Source organism: Callithrix jacchus, chromosome 8 (assembly GCF_049354715.1).
Source record: "Callithrix jacchus isolate 240 chromosome 8, calJac240_pri, whole genome shotgun sequence".
Classification (NCBI taxonomy): domain Eukaryota; kingdom Metazoa; phylum Chordata; class Mammalia; order Primates; family Cebidae; genus Callithrix; species Callithrix jacchus.
Genome location: NC_133509.1, coordinates 100,381,189 through 100,396,937, shown reverse-complemented (window position 1 = coordinate 100,396,937; position 15,749 = coordinate 100,381,189). Strand labels below are relative to the sequence as shown.

The window sequence follows — 15,749 nt, the reverse complement described above, 5'->3', positions numbered from 1 at the left end:
GTAGAAGTAGGAGAAGGAGAAAGGAAAGAAGAAAAGGAGGGAGGGAGGAAGAAATGTAGATATCAATGAATTATAGAAAATGCTAAATCCCTCTCATAAATCAAAGAGACCCCAACAAACTAAGAGATCCTTTCCACTAACTGAGAAATATTAAAAGCTCAAGAATACCCTGTGTTAAAGGTAATTGTGTAAACTAGTACAATCTTTCTGAAGGGGATTTGTTTCTGTGAATCAACAACCTCAAAAAAAATTAAATCATTTGAGCCAAACATTCTATCTGAAGGAGTTAATGTTAAGGAAAAAATAAATAAAATTGTTTGCATACATTTACATACATGTATTACTATAGATGCCATGTATTAATATATGCCATAGACATCTGTAGTTTTTAAAAGCTCCCAGAGAATTCTTATGATCATCTATTTTTGGAACCATGTCCCAGTGAATGAATATATGTATTGAAGGAACTAACATTTAGTTAGCAACTTTTGTGAGTGTGGCACTATAATGACACATAAATCATCATGTTTAACCAAAACACATTAAAAGCTAATGTTTTAAAAAGATCTATATTCCTAAAATACTGATAATCAAAGCCTTAAAGGGAATTTTCACTGTTACATTCAGAAGCTCAATTAACAGAATTTATGTTCCTTTGTTGTTTAAAGCAAAAACAGACAAAATAAAAGAGTTATCTGGGCAAAGAATGATTCATCAATCAGGTAGCACTCTGAACTCTAAGAGGTTTGAAGAGCTTCATTCGCAGCAGTGTGGGCTGCAAGCTTTATGGGCTGAACAAAAAAGGAAGACAAAGAAAACATATCTCATTGATTAGAGTAGAAAGACACTTGTTAGAGATTAGTTGGGTGGTTTCTAGATGGCAAAATACCTAGTTTCCTTTTACTTTTTAAGTTAGGCTTTGGATTGCTTAGACAGGTATTTAAACAGCTATAGAGACCCCAGCCTAATAGCCTCCCAACTAAAAGTTTAACACTACAAAGACAATTTCTATTACCATCTCAAAATTTCCTATTAATTTCTTTCATAAAAATCGGAGCTATCCCCAAATTAGAAAAAAGTCCCACTTAAGAATTCAGAATATCAAGTAAAAATTAATGGGAATAGGGAATTTGGGATATTTGTGTTATACTTACTAGTTGAGCATCTCAAATCCACAAATCTAAAATGCTTTGAGTGTCATGTCGGTTTCATATTTTGGAACATTTTGGATTTTGGATTTGGGATGCCTGACTTGTATGTACAGGGCTCAGTACTATCCATGGTTTCAGGTATCTACTAGGGGGCCTGCAGGACTATTGCGTATCAAATTCCCTCAAGTCAGCAACACAGAACCTAAAGCACAAGAATACTATTGTTCTCAAAACTTCAAGATAGATACTATCTGGGGTGGAGGAGGGAGTACTCTCTTTATAAAGAAGAGTATGTCCAAGAAGAAAGACAAAGAAAAATCAATTATATGACTATAATGGTGTTTACTTAGCAGCCTCTCAACATTTTACAGACCTGGTTCTAGAATCTAGAATCTTCTGATCAAAAAAGATTATAACAGATATAATCTAGACTTGCCTATATTAGTGTCTGACTTTTCTGCTGCCTTCACTGATGACTGATAACTTTTAAAATATGATGCTTTTTACATCTAGAACTCCCCTGAGGGAAAGACAAAAAGACATCAAGAACCCTGAGTCACCTTTCCCTACAATTTGGTTCTATAGTTCAGATTCCTCTGACTTATACCAAGTGAAACAAACTTACCTGGCTAGGAGTTATGAGAAAAGTTCTCTCATCAATTCTTACTGTATGATTTGCTTTTGGGCAAATCTAACCCATGCGAGAATTTAGAAGTCGACCAACAGCCTATTTCCTCTGTGCTACTGTATTACATTATTATGGTTTAAAAAAAAAATAGTAAAGCTGTAGTTAACTTGATTAGCTGCAGGTCAGAAAGACATACCCAGAATAGGTCATCCTATAGGAAATCTCTACATAGAAATATATGTATAGAAATAAAATTGACTGACTTGAGTATCTTGCTAAAGTTAAAACAATAAAAAAATATATGCTCAATGAATAAATGACTAATCAAAAAAGTGCTCCTGAGCATCTAGTCTTAGCGCAAGATGGCCTCAAGGTATTCAGTCTCCAACATCTATATGTTTCAATCCAGAGACCTAGAGAATGCTTATTTAGTTAACAATAGTAATAATTAACATTTATTGAGCCATTACTTCATGCCAGGTACCGTGCTAAAGACTCTTCACTCTTTACCCATATTTTACAGATATGGAAAATCAGCATCGAAGTTACTATCCAAGGATGCACAGATCTTAAGTGACTGAGTCAGACCATACGCCTGCTTTATTCCATAGCTTATGCTCTCTAGGGCAATTCCAGAATTCATACAAACATTCCGATGGCCTAACTGCCCAGAAAAGTACTCAGAATCTTCAAGAGTGCCAAAAATGCTTACATTTAAGTAGAGAAAAACTTTGTATTTAGGTTGACTTATATCTGGAATAAATCTAAGTCTAAAAATTCAATCATCAAGTATATAATTTATAGTGAAAATTTACTAATGGTAGCTTAGAAGTTGCTAAAGTTTATGCATAAAGAATTAAGGCATAAAGATATTTAGAAAAGCTTAGTCCCATATTATGTATTCGGACCAGAGCCATTTCTGAAATGAGTGAGGTTCCAAGAGATCAGTATTATTGGGCAGAGACTTCAACTATGCTTGAGCCCAGAAGTTAGAGATTGCAGTGAGCTATGATAGCACCACTAAACTCCAGCCTGGGAGACCTACAGCAAAACCCCATCTATGAATGAATGAATGAATGAATGAATGAATGAATGAATGAATGAATGAATGAGCGGGCAAGCTTCTTTAAATCTACCACTTTAACAAAGAACTCAAGGATCCTCTCTCCTTTGTGAGATCTTTCCTGACTCTCTAGACACAATTCATTACTCCTTCCTGTGTGCTACTATTGAGTTTTACACGTACTTTAGTTGCACTTACTACACTAAGCAAAATTGAGTTTCACACAGCTCAAAATATTTCACACATTAACAGACTGATATCCTCACACTAACTTCAGAACACCAAATTCAATCTTTTACATATCACCTTATTAACAATAACTTTGAGTTACTGCATGAAGCTCTGTTATTTCACAATGATAGGAAATTGGGAGAAGAGGTATGAAGCCAGGCCTCCCTGTAGTTTAGGGGGAGCTGACACTACCCTGACCTATGATGAAAAAAAGTAATTCTTCCTACCCCATTCTCCAGTCCTGCTCTGGACAAAGCCTTAATCACATATACTTGGAAGCTGGGAGGTGGAAAAAGGTGAGGGTGAAGGAGAAAATGGAGTTGTAGTTCTAATATCCTAAAGTATAGGTGTTTTCTTATCTCTTATCCTTGACTTATCACCAGAAGTCCCTGATTTCTCTCTTGGAACAGTGAAGGCCTACAAGTATTGCTGGGTTCTGAGCAGAAATCCTAGGTGATCTAATTAGTGAAAGGCACCCATTAAGCACCAAGCTCTTACTACCAACACAGTGAGAAAGACTCTTCCCCTGTCAAGTTCCTATACCTACAATCCCAGTAGCAGGGCTCAAATTCCAGAGGCTGCCACCCACCTCCCACAAGGAGGTTGGACCCAAGATTGATTTGCTCAGCCCTAAAAATGCCTAGAAATCCCATCCTTACACTTTTTTTCCCCCCCACAAGACAGGGTCTGAATCTGTTGCCCAGGCTGGAGTACAGTGGTTCTACCATAGCTCACTGCAACCTCAAACACTTCAGTTCAAGCAGTCCTCTGCCTCTGCCTCCTAAATACCCAGGACTATATGCACACACCACCATGCCTGGCTAATTTAAAAAAATTTTTTTGATAGAAATAGGGTCTCACTATGTTGCCTAGGCTGGTCTCAAACTCTTGGCTTCAAGCAATCCTCTGCCTCTGCCTCCCAAAGTGCTGGGATTACAAGCATCATCCTGATGCTTTTAATGTTATGCAGCAACTACGATTTCTGGTTCCAAAGGAGGTAACACGTCCAGGAACTAGAACTGAATATTTCATAATAATAAATTTTAGCTCTATGAAATGACTCGCCATACAAACACCCAAATACCTCCTACGCCTATGACACGTGGAATTTTTATTTTCAATCACATTTTGGGAGACATGTTATTATAGAGGAAATTAAGGGACTTCCTGCACTGTAATTATTAACTTATATTTCTACTTTGCCTTCTAAATTATCAGCTTCCTAAAGGTAGGGTTGTTATCACTCTGTATTCCAAATTTCGTAGTAGTTGTTAACTAAACTTATTGGGGAAAAGGTGAGACAAGATTGCGGGAAAGACTGGGAACAAGATACAAAGAATATGTGAACATCCTGGTATACACAACTTCAGATTCCATACCAGTATATTCTTAAGTGATATTTACTTGTTAAGTAATCCTGTCTTCCAGCCAGGTGCAGTGGCTCATGCCTATAATGCCGACACTTTGGAATGCCAAGGCAGCATTGCTTGAGCTCAGAAGTTCCAGACCAGCCTGGCAACACAACAAAACTTCATCTCTACTAAAAAATTAAAAATAAAAATAAATTCTATCTTCCCTGAACAAATCCACAAAAACCAAGAATGAATATCAGTTGAGAAATTTTACTACTTTTACAATAAAATGAACTGTGTAACATTTTCTTCTTTCAGGCTCACCAGGGTATTAGAAGAAAGATGGCTATTTTTCAATCTTGGCAAATAACTTGAAGATGACAAGAGTAAAAAAGCTACATGTATTTATAAAATCCCTAAGAAATAATAAGGCTAAAAGATTATGTACAACAGAAACTCTTTTTATAATTTTTTTTTTTTTGAGACAGAGTTTTGCTCTTTCACCCAGGCTGGAGTACAGTGGCACAATCTAGGCTCACTGCAACCTCTGCCTCCCAGATTCAAGCAATTCTCCCACCTCAGCCTCCCAAGTAGCTGGGATTACAGGTGCTAAGTCACAATACCCAGCTAATTTTTTCTTATTTTAAGTAGAGATGGGACTTCACCATGTTGGTCAGGCTGGTCTCGAACTCCTGGACTCAAGGGATCTGCCCATCTCAGCCTTCCAAAGTGCTGGGATTACAGGCATTAGCCACTCTGCCTCCTGCCTCTTTTTTTAAAGACGGAGTCTCTCTCTGTCGCCAGGCTGGAGTGCGGTGGCACCATCTTGGCTCACTGAAACCTCCTTCTCCTGATTTGAGCAATTCTCCTGCCTCAGTCTCCTGAGTAGCTGGGACTACAGGTGTGCACCACCATGCCCAGCTAATTTTTGTATTTTTAGTGGAGACAGGGTTTCACCATGTTGGCCAAGATGGTCTTGATCTCTTGACCTCGGGATCCGCCTGCCCTGGCCTCCCAAAGTACTGGGATTATAGACGTGAGCCGCCGTACCTGGCCCTCTTTTTAAACATCTTTTTTATTTCAGTAGCTTTTGGAGTACAAGTGGTTTTGGGTTACATGGATGAACTGTATAGTAGTGAAGTCTGAGATTTTACTACACCCATCACCCAACTAGTGTACACTGTACCCAATATCATTTTTTTTTCCCCTCACCACCCTCTTACTATCCTCCCTGCTTCAGAAGCTCCAAACTCTATGTCACTACTCTGTATGCCCATGGCTTAGCTCCCACTTGTAAGAACATATGGTATTTGGTTTTCCATTCCTGAGATACCTCACTTAGAATAATGGCCTCCAGCTCCATCCAAACTGCTGCAAAAAAACATCATTTCATTTTTTTTTATGGCTGAGTGATATTATGTGGTGTATATATACCTGTATAGAATAGGAACTCTTAAAATAATCCTCTAATAGCTTTTACAGATGAGCAAGTAGGGTCAGAATCATCAAATTCAGCATCTCAGTGACAACAGAAGTTTCTAGAAGTCTCTACTCATACTGATTTTCCTACTTAAACTGCTAGACCCATTTCAGCTTGAAACATTAGTTTAGGGAGAAGTCAGAAGAATGAAAAGAAATCTAATACGTAATCCTACCAAAGATACCAAATTAAGTACATAAACATTAAATTGGAAAAGTTCAATTTGTGAGTAAAATATTACAAGAATTAAACATGAGATATTAAATTATTGGACTATAGTCACTTTACATCCTAAGTATGAGAGTCTAGAATACCAAGTTTGGCATATATATAGGAGAGCATTTTTATCAGCTAGTCACAAAACTACAATTTTTTGGAATAAAGTTGTGTAAACCATTGTGGCAATGTAAGTCCAAAAGCATTTTTTTTTCAAATTACGTAAGTAACAAAAACTTTTTTTTTTTTTTTTGAGGCAGAGTTTCGCTCTTGTTACCCAGACTGGAGTGCAATGGCGCGATCTTGGCTCACCGCAACCTCCGCCTCCTGGGTTCAGGCAATTCTCCTGCCTCAGCCTCCTGAGTAGCTGGGATTACAGGCACGTGCCACCATGCCCGGCTAATTTTTTGTATTTTTAGTAGAGACGGGGTTTCACCATGTTGACCAGGATGGTCTCAATCTCTTGACCTCGTGATCCACCCGCCTTGGCCTCCCCAAGTGCTGGGATTACAGGCGTGCGCCACTGACAAAAACATTTTTAATCCCATTTTTCAAGATCCAATAAAAGTTAATTAGTCCTGTAAAAGAGAACACAAAATCCTCCCCAAATGAAGGAAAGAAAAAAGACAGGCAAAAAGAGAGAGAGAGAGAGAGAAAGAGACAAGACTTCTGAAAACCCAGCCATAGATATGGTACAAATATGGAAAAGCTAAAGGCACAAAGATGTTCACTACAGCAATATGCACAATAAACTCAGTCTGACCAAGCTAACAGTAACACACTTAATAAGAAAACATTGTTAGAAATGGGAAACATTTACACTATTAACTGAAAAAAGAAAGGCACCATTAGAAAAGAAATTATTATCACAACTTTGTAAAAAAAAAAAAATCTGTATATGAAAAAGGACTAAAAGGGACATATACCAACATGATAACCGCAGTTATGTTAAGTTCATGAAACTGAGTGTAACTCTTTTACATTCAATAATAATAAAAGTTATTAACAAATAAGCTGTCTAAATTATCTATAATGTGGTGATCTTTTCAACGTGAAGTTTTCTAAAGAAAATAAAATTATATTTTACATTTAATTTACCACAATCTTTCTTTTCTATTTCAATTTCTACTAAAATATTTGAGCACTAAATTCATTATATGAACTAAGTTTTTACCATATCACAAAAAGAATTAACATTACCTTATTCTCTGCTCATAAAAATAATTAGTGGGCAATCCACTAATTAAGAAATTCAATGTAAATGACTCATCAAATTAATTGGTTCCATAAATCCAAAGTTCTCAGCATCATCAGTACGTAGCAGAAGTGGCTACGTACTGCAAGGGGACCAGTCTTAGAGGGGTCCCTATACCTTCTTGAGTTTTACCTACAGGAGCCCTACCAGGCTCTCATGGTAAAGATCTGTAAAAAATCCCCTCCTGCTTGCAGCAGGGTTAGAAGAAACCATTTTGGAATATGCCAAGGGCTTTCTGTTTCTCTTAAAAGACATTCCAGAAAACAAAACTATTTTACCAGAACCTAACCAACTGGGCTTTTAGACTGCCTAACCTACTAGGGTTTTACAGTGCCTAACCAACCTAAGGGAAGGGAAATACAGAACTCCAGCCCCATCTATCCTTTGACAGGGAAAAAGAGTTAGGTATCTAACTCAGGCTCACAGTTGGTAGAGGGCAGAGGGATGAGGGGGAAAGTTCTATAGCCCTTAGTTCTATAGTCCTGAAATCTAATTACAGGACTACAGAACTTTCACTCGCATCCCTCTACCTTTACCACCACATCAATACAGCTCTTGTACAACACAAGATTACAACTTAAAAACCTGCAAGCCTCAGACTCCATTTAAGAATTCTTTACAAAAACCCAAAGACAACAGGGCAGATAAAAGCAAAGACACTAGAAGACATTTTAGCCTCTGATAGTGATAGTGGTGGATTTCTGTACAGTGGTGGCTTTCTGTACAGGGAGAAAGCAGACAGCCCCCTCCTCTCCTCCAACAGCCTGCTGCCCTCAGTGCAGCACAGTTAGGCAGAGAGGGGCCCGATGCAGAGCTGAGGCTGAGCTCAGGGACCTAAGGCAGGAAGTGGCAACAGTGCCCACTTCAGGGACTGGCCAGTGACACAGCCACTGCACTCACCTTGCTGAGGGTGCCAGGTTCCTGGGCCTCAGGAGGAGGCTCTGCACAGGGCCACCTGGGGCCACGTCCCCAGGGTTCACCCCACATCAGGCAACTGCTGAGCCTGCCTCTCCCAACAGTCATATCACACAGTGATCTGCTCTGCTCAGGCCACCCCTGAGTGCCAGGGCTACTGGGGTGGCCCCTGGCGATGTCACCCCTGCCCCGGACGCCAGCCCAGGCCCAGCAAGGATCTGCAGTCCCTGCCCCAGGCTGAAGGGGGGCACAGCCAGGGCTTCATGCTCCACAGTGCCAGTAAGAGCCAGGAACAGGCAGCAGCCCAAGACACCTAAGCCTGGGTGGTAGACCCAGGCTTCCATGTGGTCTTGGGGACAGGCAGGAGCCCTGTTCTCCCACCCCATGTAGCTGTAGCTACCCAAGTCAAGGTTATGGACCCAGACTTCCGTGTGCTCTTGGGGGCTCAGGAAGGCTCCCCTGGCCCTGGCAGACTCGGAAATGCCTGTTCCCACTGCCAGTTCCTGCTGCCACTTCCCGCATCAGCTCTAATCTGGGAGGTCCTCTAGAGCAGGGTTGGAGCCAAGCCTAGACACCATCACAGCCCAGCAGGGTATATGCATGCTCAGGCCCTGACTCCTCCCTTCTGGGGAAGCTGAGGTAGGCATGCCACTCCACGCTGGCCTGCAGGTGCCAGGCACAAGCAGCCTGGGTGCCATGGAAGGTGGCAGGAGGCAGAGAGGCTCCTGGATAGAAGGGGGAAGGTCACCCGTAAGACCCCACCTTCAGGCCAGGGAGCGCTTGAAGGTTGGGGGCCGGGCTGCCAGACCCACAGACTGGAATGGAGACTTGTGGTGCCTTTTTCCAGCCCACCCATGGCCACCAATTTATCAACTGGCACATACCTCCTCCCCTCTGAGGTCCATAAAAGCCCCAGGATCAGCCACAGCAGGGGAAAGGACAGCTAGATAGCCAGATGACCAGCTGCAGAGAGAAGGTATCCTCTCAGCTGAGAGCTGGGAAATCAGTGGGAACCTGCCTAAAAGAGGAGACACTCACTCCAGGGCCTCCTCTCTGCTGAGAGCTGAACACTGGATGAGATGACCTGCCTACAGAGAGGGGCTGCCCCCTGCAGGTCTCCTCTGAGCTGTTCTAACACTCAATAAAGTTTGTCTTTGTCTTGCTCACCCCCCACTTCTCTACATACTTCATTCTTCCTGGACATAGGACAAGAACTAGGGCAAAGGTGCTAGCGGTCACAGAGGTTTCTAGCCAGAAAAGCAACACCCTAAATATCCCATAATATTTGCTTCTGATACCACAGCCAGAGTAAACACGGCCTGACTTCTAAACAGATAAACATAAAACCTCACCCTAAAGGCCTATTTACCTCAGTTCCTTTTACCTGATACATTCTGATTGGCTATGAAAAAAAATTATGAGGCACTGTAAAGGCAAAAAATACAATCTGAAGAAACAAAACAAGCCTTGAAAACAGACTCAGATGTGGGAGGAATTTTTACCAGGAATTATTAAATTACCCAGGAATTTAAACATTTTTTTAATATGTTTTGAGACAGAGTCTCACTGTTACCCAGTCTGGAGTGTAGTGGTGATCCACAGCTCACTGTAGCCTTGAACTCCAAGGCACAAGCGATATTCCTGCCACAGCTTCCCAAACAGGTAGGACTACAGGTTCATGCCACCATGCCCAGCTAAGTTCTTTTTTTTAAGACCAGCCTGGGCAACATTGGAGATCCTGTCTCTACATTTTTTTTTAATTAGCTAGGCACAGTGGCACACACCTGTAGTCCTAGCTACTGGAGAGGCTGAGGAGGGAGGATCACTTGAACTCAGGAGTTCAAGGCTGTAGTGAGTTATGATCATGCTTCTACTGCATTCCAGCCAAGGTGACAGAGTGACACCCTGTGGAAAGAAAGGAAGAGGAAAGAGAAGCAAAAAAATAGTGAAGGGGGGAGGTGAGGAAGAGGAGTGTACAAATCAATAATACTGTAACAGGAAAGAATGTCTTTAGTGACACCAAACCAAGAAGTTCAGAGAACACCTAGCAAGATAAATACCAAAATATTTACATATAGACAAATGATAGCAAAACTGCAGAAAATCAGACAAAGAGAAAACTAAATAAAAAGAAAAACTTTAATCTTTTACTTACTAAGACCAGTTTTGGGAGGCCGAGGTGGGTGGATCACGAGGTCAAGAGATCGAGACCATCCTGGTCAACGTGGTGAAACCCTGTCTGCATTAAAAATACAAAAAATTAGCTGGGCATGGTGGCTCATGTCTGTAATCCCAGCTACTCAGGAGGCTGAGGCAGGAGAATTGCTTGAACCCAGGAGGTGGAGGCTGCAGTAAGCCGAGATCGCACCATTGCACTCCAGCCTGGGTAACGAGCGAAACTCCGTCTCAAAAAAAAAAAAGACCAGTAAGATATCTCAAAAGACACAAGAAGTAAAGAAAAAAAATCAACACACACAAAAAACTTCTTATCCACAGAGAAACAAAGAATTGGATCAAACTTTGTCTTCAGAAACCATGCAAGCAAAGAGTGAAGTGAAATATTTAGTGTTTAAAAAAAATAAATCCTTTCGGTTGGAACTGCCATCTTCCAGTAATTCACCAAAATGACGAACACAACGGAAAAGAGGAAAGGCACTTGATATATATTCTCTAGGCCTTTTAGTAAACATGGAGTTGTTCCTTTGGCCAGGTATATGCAAATCTATAAGAAAGGTGATATTGTAGACACCAAGGGAATGGATACTGTTCAAAAAGGAATGCCCCACATGTGTTACCATGGAAAAACTGGAAGAGTCTACAATGTTACCCAGCAGGCTGTTGGCACTGTCATAAACAAACAAGTTAAAGGCAAGATTCTTGCCAAGAGAATTAATGTGCGTATTGAGCACATTAAGCACTCTAAGAGCCAAGAGCCAAGATAGCTTCCTGAAACATGTAAAGGAAAATGATCAGAAAAAGAAAGAAGCTAAAGACAAAGGTTCCTGGGTTCAACTGAAGCACTAGCCTGCTCCACCCAGATAAGCACACTTTGTGAGAACCAATGGGAAGGAGCCTGGGCTGCTGGAACCTACTCTTTTGAATTCATAGCATAAGAGGTGTTTAAAAAATAAATAAACAAAAGACTTCTGAAGTAGCCAGGCACAGTGGCTCATGCCTATTATCCCAGCCTATAATCCCAGAGTCCAAGGCAGGGAGATCATGAGGTCAGGAGTTAGAGATCAGCCTGATCAATATGGTCAAACCCCATCTCTACTAAAAATTACAAAAACAGCCAGGCATGGTGGCACACACCTGTAGTCCCAGCTACTCAGGAGCCTGAGGCAGGAGGATCACTTAAACCCAGGAGACGGAGACTGCAGTGAGCCGAGATCACACCACTGCACTCTAGTATGGGTGCCAAAGTGAACTCGGTCTCAAAAATAACATAACATAACATAACATAACTTAACATAACATAACATAACATAACATAACATAACATAACATACAAACATAACATAGCATAGCATAGCATAACATAACCAGCTAGACTGAAAAAAAAAAAAAAAAACTAGAATTCCTGTAGAATCCCTGTAAAATCACCCTTCAAAAGAAGAAATGAAGACTTTCTCAAATAAAAACTGGGAGAAATGAAACCCAACAGACACATCTTGCAAGAAATGTTAACAGAAGTTATTCAGAAAGAAGGAAAACAATGTAGATCAGAAATAGGTATTACAAAAAGAAAGGAAGAGGGTAGAGAAAAAAATAAAGGTAAAATTAAATCTTTTGTTTTTCTGATCCTTATTTCATCTAACAGATAATAACTTGTTCAAAATAATAATAGCAACAATATACTTAGTGACCGTAAATTATGGAAAAGTGAAAAAAAGTAATGTTAAAAGGAATGGGAAAAAGGAATTGACAATACTGTGTTATAAGGTACTTGCACTACACATGAAGGGGTATAGTGTTATTTAAAAAGTGAACTGAGATTAGTTTAACTGTGTAATTATTGCAAACTCTGGGGCAACTACTAAAAAGTAATTTTATTATTTATTTATTTGTTGAGACAGAGTTTCTCTCTGTCACCTAGGCTAGAATGCAGTAGTGCGATTTCGGCTGACTGCAACCTCCATCTCTGAGTTTCAAACAATTCTCTTGTCTCAACCTTGGGCCACCAATGCCCAGCTAATTTTTGTATTTTCTTTTTTTCTCTTTTTTTTTTTTTTTTTTTTGAGACGGAGTTTCGCTCTTGTTACCAAGGCTGGAGTGCAATGGCGCGATCTTGGCTCACCGCAATCTCCGCCTCCTGGGCTCAGGCAATTCTCCTGCCTCAGCCTCCTGAGTAGCTGGGATTACAGGCATGCGCCACCATGCCCAGCTAATTTTTTGTATTTTTAGTAGAGACGGGGTTTCACCATGTTGACCAGGATGGTCTCGATTCTCTTGATCTCGTGATCCACCCTCCTCGGCCTCCCAAAGTGCTGGGATTACAGACGTGAGCCACCGCGCCCGGCCTAATTTTTGTATTTTTAGTAGAGATGGGATTTTACCATGTTGGTCAGGCTGGTCGGGAACTCCTGACCTTAGGTGATCCACCCACCTCAGCCTCCCAAAGTGCTGGGATTACAGGCGTGCCACCAGTCTCAGCCTAAAAAATTATTTTAAGTAAGTATAATTGATATTCTAAAACAGGAAACAAAATGGAATCATAGGCCAGGTGCGGTCGCTCACGCCTGTACTTTGGGCGGCTGAGGCGGGCAGATCACCTGAGGTGGCGACTTTGAGACCAGCCTGACCAACATGGTGAAACCTTGTCTCTAAAAAAATTAATTAATTAATTAATTAAATAAAATGAAATCATATAAAATGCTCAAATAAAATGAAGAAGGCAGAAATAGAGTGAAATACAAAAAAAGAAAGAACAAGGACAATGAGTAGAAAACAGTTATAAATACTGTAGCTATTAATCCAACTATTATTAATAATTAGTTTAAACATTGTGGTCTAAATACACCAGTTAAAAGATACATGCTGTCAAGAATAAATCTAAAGACAACACCCTTCTATACAATGTCTACAAAAATCCCATTCTAAAGACAAAGACAGATTAAAAGTAAAAGGATGGAGAAAGATAGGCTATGCTAAAGCTAATTAAAAGAAACTTGAAATGGCTATATTAATTTCAGACAGAGCAAGCTTCAGGCCAAGAAAAATTATCAGTGACAGAGGGGCATTACATAAAAACAGATGGTCAATCTGTTACTACTCACCAAGAAGACATAATTATCTCTATATGTATGCACCTAATAAGAGTGTCAAAATACATAAGGTATAATAAAAACTGATGAAACTACAAGGAGAAACACATGAATTCATTATTATAGTTGGAGCTTCAACAACCCTCTATCAGTAATCGACAGAAGCAGAAAATCAGGAAAGTATCGTAGAGCTGATGACACCATCAATCAACTGGATCTAACTGACATTTATCGAACACTTCATCCAGCAATAGCAGTATACACATTCTTCTGAAATCCACAGGGAACATTTCACAAACACAGACTACAAAATATACCTTAACAAGTTTAAAAGACTACACACCATACAAATAGACACACCACAGTGGAATTAAACTAGTTAAACAAAAAAATTGCTGAAAAATCTCAAAATATTTGGAGATGTTTAAACAGCTCACTTACAATTAACTCAAAGGACAAAAACATAGTCTTGAGAAACTATATTATTTTAAACTAAGTGTACATGAAAATAAAACACCAAAATTTATGGCCGGGCGCAGTGGCTCATGCATGTAATCCCAGAACTTTGAGAGGCCAAGGCAGGAGAATAACCTGAGGCTAGGAGTTCCAGACCAGCCTGGGCAACATAATGAGCCCCCATTTCAAAAATAAACAAATAAATAAATAATTGTGGGATGCAGCAAAGCAGGACTAAGAGATTAATTTATAGTACTGAATATATTTGTTAAAAAAAAAAAAAAGAAAGATAACATTAATCATCTAAGCTTTTAATTTAGGAAACTAGAAAATGAACAAACTAAATCCAAAGGAAGCAGAAGAAAGTAATAAAAATCAGAGCAAAAATCAGCAAAATTGAAAATAGGAAAATAAAGAAAATCAACAAAACTCAAAGCTGGTTCTATGCTTTTAAATTTGATAACTTAGGTGAAATGTACCAATCCCTTAAAAGACACAATCTACCAAAATTCACCCCAAGACGAAACAGATAATCTGAATAAGACTAAGTCAATTTTTTAAAACTGAATAAATAATAACCTTCCAAAATAGGAAGCACTACACACTCAGATAATTCACTCATGAATTCTATCGAATATTTAAGGAACAAATGATACCAATATTCTACAATCTGTAGAAGCAGAGTGAGCACTTCCTAACTCATTCTCAGGGGCCAACTTTAACCAGATAATAAGCCCAGGTAACAGCCTTACAAGAAAGGAAAATTACAGACCAGCATCCTTCATGAACACAGAGGCAAATGTTCTCAAAAATCTTAGCAAATCACATTATACACCACAACCAAGTAGAGAGTATATTCTAAGTATACAAGGTAGGTTCAACATTTGAAAATCAATCAATGCAATCGAGGAAACAGAAACAAATCATATAATCAGATCATATCAATAGATGCATTAAAGTATTTGATAAAATCCTACATCAATTAATAATTAAATATTCCCAGCAAACCAGAAATAGAGGATTTCCTCCACTTGATAAATAAAATTTACAAAAAAAACTTAAAGCAAACACCATATCTAATGGTGAGAAATCAGAAGCTTTCCCCCAAAGATCAGGAACAAGGCAAGGATTTCCCTTCTTACCACTCCTATTCAGCATCATACTGGACATCCTAGCTAATTCAATCAGACAAGAAAAGGACATAAAAGGTATACAAATTGGTAAGGAAGAAATAAAACTCCTTGTTTGCACATGACATGATCATCTATGTAAAAAAAGAAAAATCCCAAAGTACTGACCAACAAACTCCTGTAAATAATAAGCAATTATAACAGATTACGAGATAAAAGGGAGGATTATAAGGGAATTCTCTGTGCTTTCTTTTCAATTTCACTGTAAACCTAAAACTGCCCAAAGAAATAAAATATGTATTTTTAAAAATAGATTAAACAACTTTCCAATTAAACAACTTTCACAGTAATACATTAATTTAGTACAGGTGCTCAAGAAAAATATGTGTTCAGCCGGGCACTGTGGCTCATGCCTGTAATCCCACCACTTTGGGAGGCCAAGGCAGGCGGCTCACAAGGTCAGGAGTTTGAGACCAGCCTGACCAATGTAGTGAAACCCTGTCTCTACTAAAAATACAAAAATTAGCTAGGCATGGTGGTGAGTGCCTGTAATCCCAGTACTCAGGAGACTGAGGCAGGAGAATCGCCTGAACCTGGGAGACGGAGAT

The 15,749-nt window shown here is 39.6% G+C and overlaps 1 protein-coding gene across 50 annotated transcripts in view; it reads right to left on the bottom strand.

The window, feature by feature from the left end:
• FUT8 (fucosyltransferase 8) overlaps positions 1–15,749 on the bottom strand; it is a 351,449-nt gene that overhangs the window by 269,181 nt on the left and 66,519 nt on the right. For 22 of the 50 annotated variants that reach the window (XM_078335143.1, XM_078335144.1, XM_078335129.1 and 19 more), the window contains one exon: positions 10,447–10,530. The exons of the other annotated variants lie outside the window; for them this stretch is intronic. The gene's annotated coding sequence lies outside the window, so the exon portion shown is untranslated. The remainder of the gene's footprint in view (positions 1–10,446; positions 10,531–15,749) is intronic. 50 annotated transcript variants of the gene reach the window in all.